The 6,485-nt window shown below is 42.1% G+C and overlaps 1 long non-coding RNA gene across 1 annotated transcript in view; it reads right to left on the bottom strand.

Annotated features, from left to right (window-relative positions):
• The window catches only part of LOC114061108, an 8,310-nt gene extending 2,065 nt beyond the window's left edge, over positions 1-6,245 (bottom strand). The window contains exons 1-2 of the long non-coding RNA XR_003572046.1: positions 6,142-6,245; positions 1,441-1,521 (exon numbers count right to left, since the gene is read on the bottom strand). This is a non-coding gene — a long non-coding RNA (uncharacterized LOC114061108). The remainder of the gene's footprint in view (positions 1-1,440; positions 1,522-6,141) is intronic.
• Between the last annotated feature and the right edge of the window lie 240 nt (positions 6,246-6,485).

The following is a 6,485-nucleotide window of genomic DNA, read 5'->3' as shown; positions in this document are numbered from 1 at the left end:
CCCCACCCTTCTCTTTAAAATATTCAGGCAAAAGGTGTTAGGCAAGTGAAAACCGCCCCACGTCTGGAAATATTTCCACTGCTGGTTTACAGAGGAAAACAACAATTTGACCCCATCACTTTGAAGAAAGGTAGAGAAGCAGTGCTGCTCGAACTAAAGAGGGATTTGTTTTATTTTGTTAATTGCAATCCTTTTGAAAAATGATACTTAGCCTGCCAGTGAGGTGCTAATTAATGTGAGGATGTGGTGCACCATACAATAAAGGCTGCTAGTGAGGAATGTGAATGAAGTAGAGATTGTTCCTGAGGTGTTGATGGGTAAACAAGATTGCTGCAGAGGTGGGCCACAGGTAAGCTTGACTTTGCATTTTTTGCAAACTGTTGCCTTGCTCTTTGTGTTCATTTGTAGACATTTTCCATGGTGGGAAACTTGAGAAAGAGGAAAATCCTTCCCTTGGAGCCACCACTCTGAGTTTTCAGACACAGCAGTCTTTAGGATGGGGAGATGCTCAGAGCAGCAGCATTAAAAAATCACCATCAGCATTTTAAAATCATGATTAAGATTCTGTTTCTCACACTGTAATTTTATTGGAAGCTCTGCCTGCTTGTCTGATTGTACATGAAAGTGTGTAACTGTGGCCTCCACACTGACAAAAACCTTTACACTGAGTTTAGAACCAACGGCATTTTGGTTTTGCATCTTAAATCTCTTCAGTTTTCCTCTTGGCCATTTTTGCTGTTCAGACAGTAGCATTGTGTAAAACACCCCACTCACAGAGAAAAAAATATTAATTTTTTTTCTGGTTCACAATTATTTAGGGAGGTTTTCTTGGTCTATCACAGAGGCTTTATATTTAAGACTTTTCCCATGCAGACATATGGAGGAGCAGTTTGCTGCCATATGCTGATATTATTGATAACATTGTTAATAGGGTGGCACTGTGGCCCATCCCCACAAATGACTGTCTTTTGCAGCCTTGGCTTACAATCAAATGTGAAAACATGCCAGTGTTGTACTTAAGAAATCTCCCTGGAATAATAAACATTCCAGGTCCCCAAATAGCGTTATGTTTGACGTGAAAATTTAAACAGCTGTCTGAAGTACAGTCATCACAGGACTGGAAAGGGTGAATTTAGGCAAGCAGAGTATGCAACCAACTGTGACTTAGTTGCAGACAGGTTCAGCCATATTCTCCTGGGAAATTCATGCTCAGTGAGGTATTTTTCTTCATTTTGTTTTGAATTATACAAAAGGACAAGCCTCGATCATGTGTCCAGTCTGTGGGTGGTCCTAGTACAGGATATGGCTCTTCAGCAGGTGTATTTTATTCAGATACTGGAAATAAAATCCTCCAGCTGTGAGGAGGATGCTATCACAAGCTACCTGAGTAGTACAGAGTACTTCATAATGAATGTTCCTAATGGATGAGCTCAGACTCACCAACCCCCCAGCATATGTGTGCACTTGTTGAGAAGGCAGACAAACAGGAGTATGAGCAATGAAGGAGGAATATCCACTCTGCTAGAAGAAAAATAGGAAAAAGATACATTGAAATATCTGGGAGTGCTTGCACTCATTACTCAGAGTCAGAGGAAGGAGCTGAGGGTCAAAGGAAGGACACCGAGTCCAATCAAGGGGGTGTGTGTGTAGGCAACTTTTGGTTGTCAGCTGGCCAACGTTAGTGTCACCCTGCTGTCAGCAGCGCTCTTCCAGCCCAGGGAGAGCTGTCCACAGGAGCACAGCTGGGTGAGGAACGTTCCAGTGCCTCAGCAAACAGCAATGTCCCCGCAGCTGCCTGCACTGGGAGAGGCACAGCAGCTTCCATGCAGGTGTGTTACAGCCACCAGCTGCCGTGGGGCATCCCGTGTCCCCGTGTGGAACACCTGGCTGGGAATATGGAGCTGGAGCTGGCCAGTCCGATGCCACTCAGGGTTTCCTGAGTGGATTTTAGAGTACACGGTGGACACAGGTTTTCCCAACCTAGAGGAGATGCTTTTCCAACCAGTGTGATACACCAGCAGATGAGGAAAAAGGGAGAGGGTTGACCAAGCTTCTTGTGGAAAGAATGCTTCACCTGAAAAAATGCAGTTTTGAAACATACATTGTGGTTTTGTGACCAAAATGCTTTCCCTGATGAAACATTGAAGAATTAAAAGAAGGATATAATTTTGACATGCAGAGATGTTGTACAATGGATTGTATCTTCTATAGGTGGGGTTTTTTCCCTTTATCGAAATATTTCTGAATTCTTGTGCCATTGCACATTTAACTCCCTGTTCCAAAGGGAGAATAATGTTGGAATATTAAAAAAACAAAATAATCATGCTTGATAGCAATTCTATTTGCTGATTTGTCTATACTCCTATATATAATATTTCTATAACCCTGCTGGCTATAAGTTTCATAAGTTAATAATTTTTTTCAACTGCACCATTTATATGATGTGGAGATTTGCTTTTTGGCAGTCCCAATACTCCAAGCTTGCCATGTATTTCATGTGGAAAAGCAGAACTTTCCCAGATGTGCAATCGCAGAATTCTGTGATTTTTTGCTTTTAATTTACCTTGATAGGGCCAAAACAAAATCTTATTGACTGTAGAAAACTGTGTAACCATTTGATCAGCACTGAGCAGAGTACAGAACTATTTATTTTTTTTCAGTCTTCAAAAGATCATTGTTATTTTTAAAAAATTAGCAAGACTCTTTTAAAGAGACCGTGGGTAAGAGCTCCTTTTGTTTCCAAAGTTTGTCTCCACTTCCCACACACGTTCAACCCAGTTCTGGATATATATTTAAGGCAGAGAGAGCTCCAGGCTGTTTGTACAATGATTGGCAGGAGGCAATCTTTCATGCAGTCACACAATTGTGCCCTTAAAATATAAGCTATGAACACAACTAATACGATAATTAAATGATTTTTAGGAGATTACCTGATAAGAGATACCTAATAAAATAAACAGTTCCCCATCATCTCGGCAGTAAGAGTAATCTTAACTTTCAGAAAGTGCACTTTATCTTGAAGGCTTCCAGAGCCCCCAGTGCTGGCAGCACTTTGCACATGTCCAACCATACCCCAGAGCCTGGTGAAAGGCATTGCTTCCCCACAGGGAGGACAACCAGAGTGACACGCACTGCAACCTGCTTGGGAAGGGCAACCAAAAGCTGATTTTGGCATAGGTAAAGCATGGATGTGATTACCCATGGAACAGGTTGCCCAGAAAAGCTGCGGATGAAAGACTTCATGCAGAGGCAAAGTCCTGAATGCTGATCAACCAGCACAATGTCTACATGTCACCTCTCCGGTGGCTCAGGGGATTTCTGAGAAACAGCACTGGTAATCACAGAATCAAAGAATGGCTTGGATTGGAAGGGACCTTAAAGATCACTTCATTTCACACCCTCTGCCATGGGCAGGGACACCTTCCCATAGATCAGATTGCTCCAAGCCCCATCCAAACTTTATTTGAGCATGTCCAGGGATAGGGCTTCTCTGGGCAACCTGTTCCAGTGCCTCACCACATTCACAGTGAAGATTTCCAGAAAGTTCCCAGAACTAGTTCTGGTAAAAGACACCACACAGCTCCTGTTCCTTCAGTCTGGTGTTTTTCTGGATCTTCCTCACATCAGATATGCACACAAAGCCACATTTCCACTGGTGTGGGGATGTTTTTTTTTTTTTTTTGTTCTCTTGTGGAGAACAAATCATTTCTGCCTGTTGCATCCACAGGGCTGTGGGTGAAGATGAGCATAGCAATGTAACTGAGAGTCTCCTCATTATCCTGCTGTAACTGTATCTCAGAGGTAGACAATTGCCCTAGGCTTAGATTTTCTCAAAATTTATGTGTATCAAAAGGGATCTTGCACAGGCAAAAAGCACCAAGTTGATTTTTCCGAGAGCAGCTTGCCATTTTAAGCAGTTGTTGGCTTAATAAGTGAAATAGCTCAGGGCTGTGTGCATGCCATAATGATTGCATTCTGTAAGAAAAGACTGTGCCTATGGGTCTCAAAGTTTCAGAGCCAAGACTAGTCATATTTGTGGTCTTTAAGTCGCAACCCCGAGCTATTCTCACCACTGCAGATAAGGGATAGCTGATCATAAGAATAACACTGATTTTAAAATAACTAACCACAGCAAAATTAAAATGACCTAGTCAAGCAATACAAAGGATGTATGATTGACAAGATAGCTGTTCTTTGAAATGTACTGAAGGCAGTAAATAGCATCTTATGCCCATAAGCTATTTTCTATCTTAAAGCCAAGAATAATGATCTGGCATCTGTCCTTCCTGAGTGAGGATTCAGTTCTGAAAGCTGCGGCAGCTCCCTCCCAAACGCCTCTGGAAATGATAGGAGGGGTGTGCTCATTGTAATTAGACCATGGGCTGCTTCTCTTCTTTTATTCCAAAAGGGTTTCTCTCTAATGTAAACAGCTGTGCAGGGTGGAAATGGAAAGTTTCGCCTCTTACACTTGTGCTTAGGCAGATTTAACTCACATTTGCATTTCCTTGGGTTGAGCAGCCAGACAAGGAAATGCAGCATCAGCAGGGCCAATTCTTGATTTATCTTTGTCCCCATCAAAAACTCAAGAGGCAACCAAGATTTTGTTGAACTGTAATCTAGATAACTTTACCTAATTCCCCAGAATTCAAAGAGCTGCCAAGCTTTTCTGTGCAGTCCCTTCCTGGCCAAGGAACACATGGGCTGTGTACAGCGTGGATGCACAGGATCAGATTGTAGGCCTGCAAGTTACATATTCCCTGCAATGTGGTCTAGGTTTGGTCTACGTGAACTGTGACATAAAACACTGGGGCTTTGCATCTTTTGCTTTCTCTTTGGAAGGGGTTTTCCTTCTGTTGGTGTCTCATTAGAACTACAGAAGAGCAGAAAACGTAAATTGGAGGCCATTTCTGTTCCTATTTCTACTGAAGCAGCTGCAGAGCACCATTATCACTGCCTTACAATCACTGTAATGTTTCCCTTTGGTGCCCTGTTTGTGGCATATTGCAAACCCAATCACATAGGGGTGCACAGGGGTGCAAATTCCTAAATTCCATGACCCTGATACCCAATAGGGAAGAGTCCCTGTTGCTGAGTCTGCAGCAGCAGTAGCAGGGTTTGCCTGTAGCACTTTGGCAGCCCATCCCAGCACCTGAACTGCTCATCCCCTATTCTCATCTCACAGGAGCAACAGGAATCAAGAAATGCTAATAAAGCACCAGATTTTTGCCTTTTCTCCCCCCACCCCGTTAAAGGCTGGAATGCAATCTGATGAACAGAGAGCTCTTGGAACATGTCAGATGGCTTTGAGGAAAGTAAAATGCTCCCTCTTTCGGGACTGGTATGTTTTCTGATGTTGTTGTAGAGGGTTTTTTTGTTGTTTTTCTTTTTTCTTTTTTTTTTTTTTTAAGTGAAAAGGAGAATTGTAACTTCCTTTACACCAGTGCATCAGCATAATACGTTCCTGCCTTCAGGTACTGTATGTCATTGTTATGAGTACATTTTGACATCTCTCACACTTCCAGCACTCCAAAGATCCATGACAGAGCTGAATGAAAACTTTTTTTTTTTGACTTGGCAGGAGCAGTAAGAACACATAAAACCTGCCAGCTGTCAAGGATGTAACTGGTGATTTTGTTTCACTTTTTTAATGAATTAAAGCAGGATTGAAATCTGTCCAAAGACAGCATGTTGGGCCTTGCAAGGAAAGAAAAAAAAATGAAAGGGAGGGATTTCTTTTTTTTCCTCTTTTGGCACCTCTGCTCAGAGAGTGTTTATTCTTGGTAGCACAGTATAGGATGGAGCTACTCTACTGGAAGAGCCTTGACTGTCAGACATGAGACACCTTATAGGGACTGGTTTCAAGAAAGGAAATAAAAATACTAATTTTTGCCCTATTTCAAGCCAGGAACCTGAAAAATACTGCACCCCTCACTGCTTTGGAGAAAGGTGACAGCAAACCATTGGCAGAAGTAATTTTGTGTTTCATTTACACTGTAGATACACTGAAGCCAAACTAAAATCTGATGGATTTTTCTTACAAATCGTGTTTCTTCCTGCCATCTTACTGATAACACTTTTGGGGGGAGAGGGGACACAAGTGTATCTTTCATTTGTGAGGCTGGACTTTGAAGCATGATGTACCTCTGAGGGACTGCATTTGGTCCCTCTGGTTTCATGGTCCCAAAGTCCAAAAGCACTTTGTGTTGGAGCTTCTGGAAGATGTCCTGAGTATAGACACTGGACGTGGACCTGTGTAAAAAAACATTGTGGTTCTGAGCTCATCAGCATTGCATATTTTTAACGTACTTTCCTTATTATTGAAAATTATCTTTACAGCTTGAATGGGAAAAAAATGGCTGTTTCAGAATTTATCTGCAGTTTAGTTCCTTTCTCAGTTTCTTACATTTTGCACTTCAAACATCTTTGACCGTTGTCCATGATTGATTCAGACTGTTTTGCCTGTGTTTGCAGCACTACACTCTCAT

Source organism: Empidonax traillii, unplaced genomic scaffold, assembly GCF_003031625.1.
Source record: "Empidonax traillii isolate 1590-97213 ecotype Southwest subspecies unplaced genomic scaffold, ASM303162v1 scaffold310:size1162954, whole genome shotgun sequence".
NCBI classification, from domain to species: Eukaryota; Metazoa; Chordata; class Aves; order Passeriformes; family Tyrannidae; genus Empidonax; species Empidonax traillii.
The sequence above is the reverse complement of the archived record's forward strand: the minus strand, read 5'-3'. Positions and strand labels throughout refer to the sequence as shown.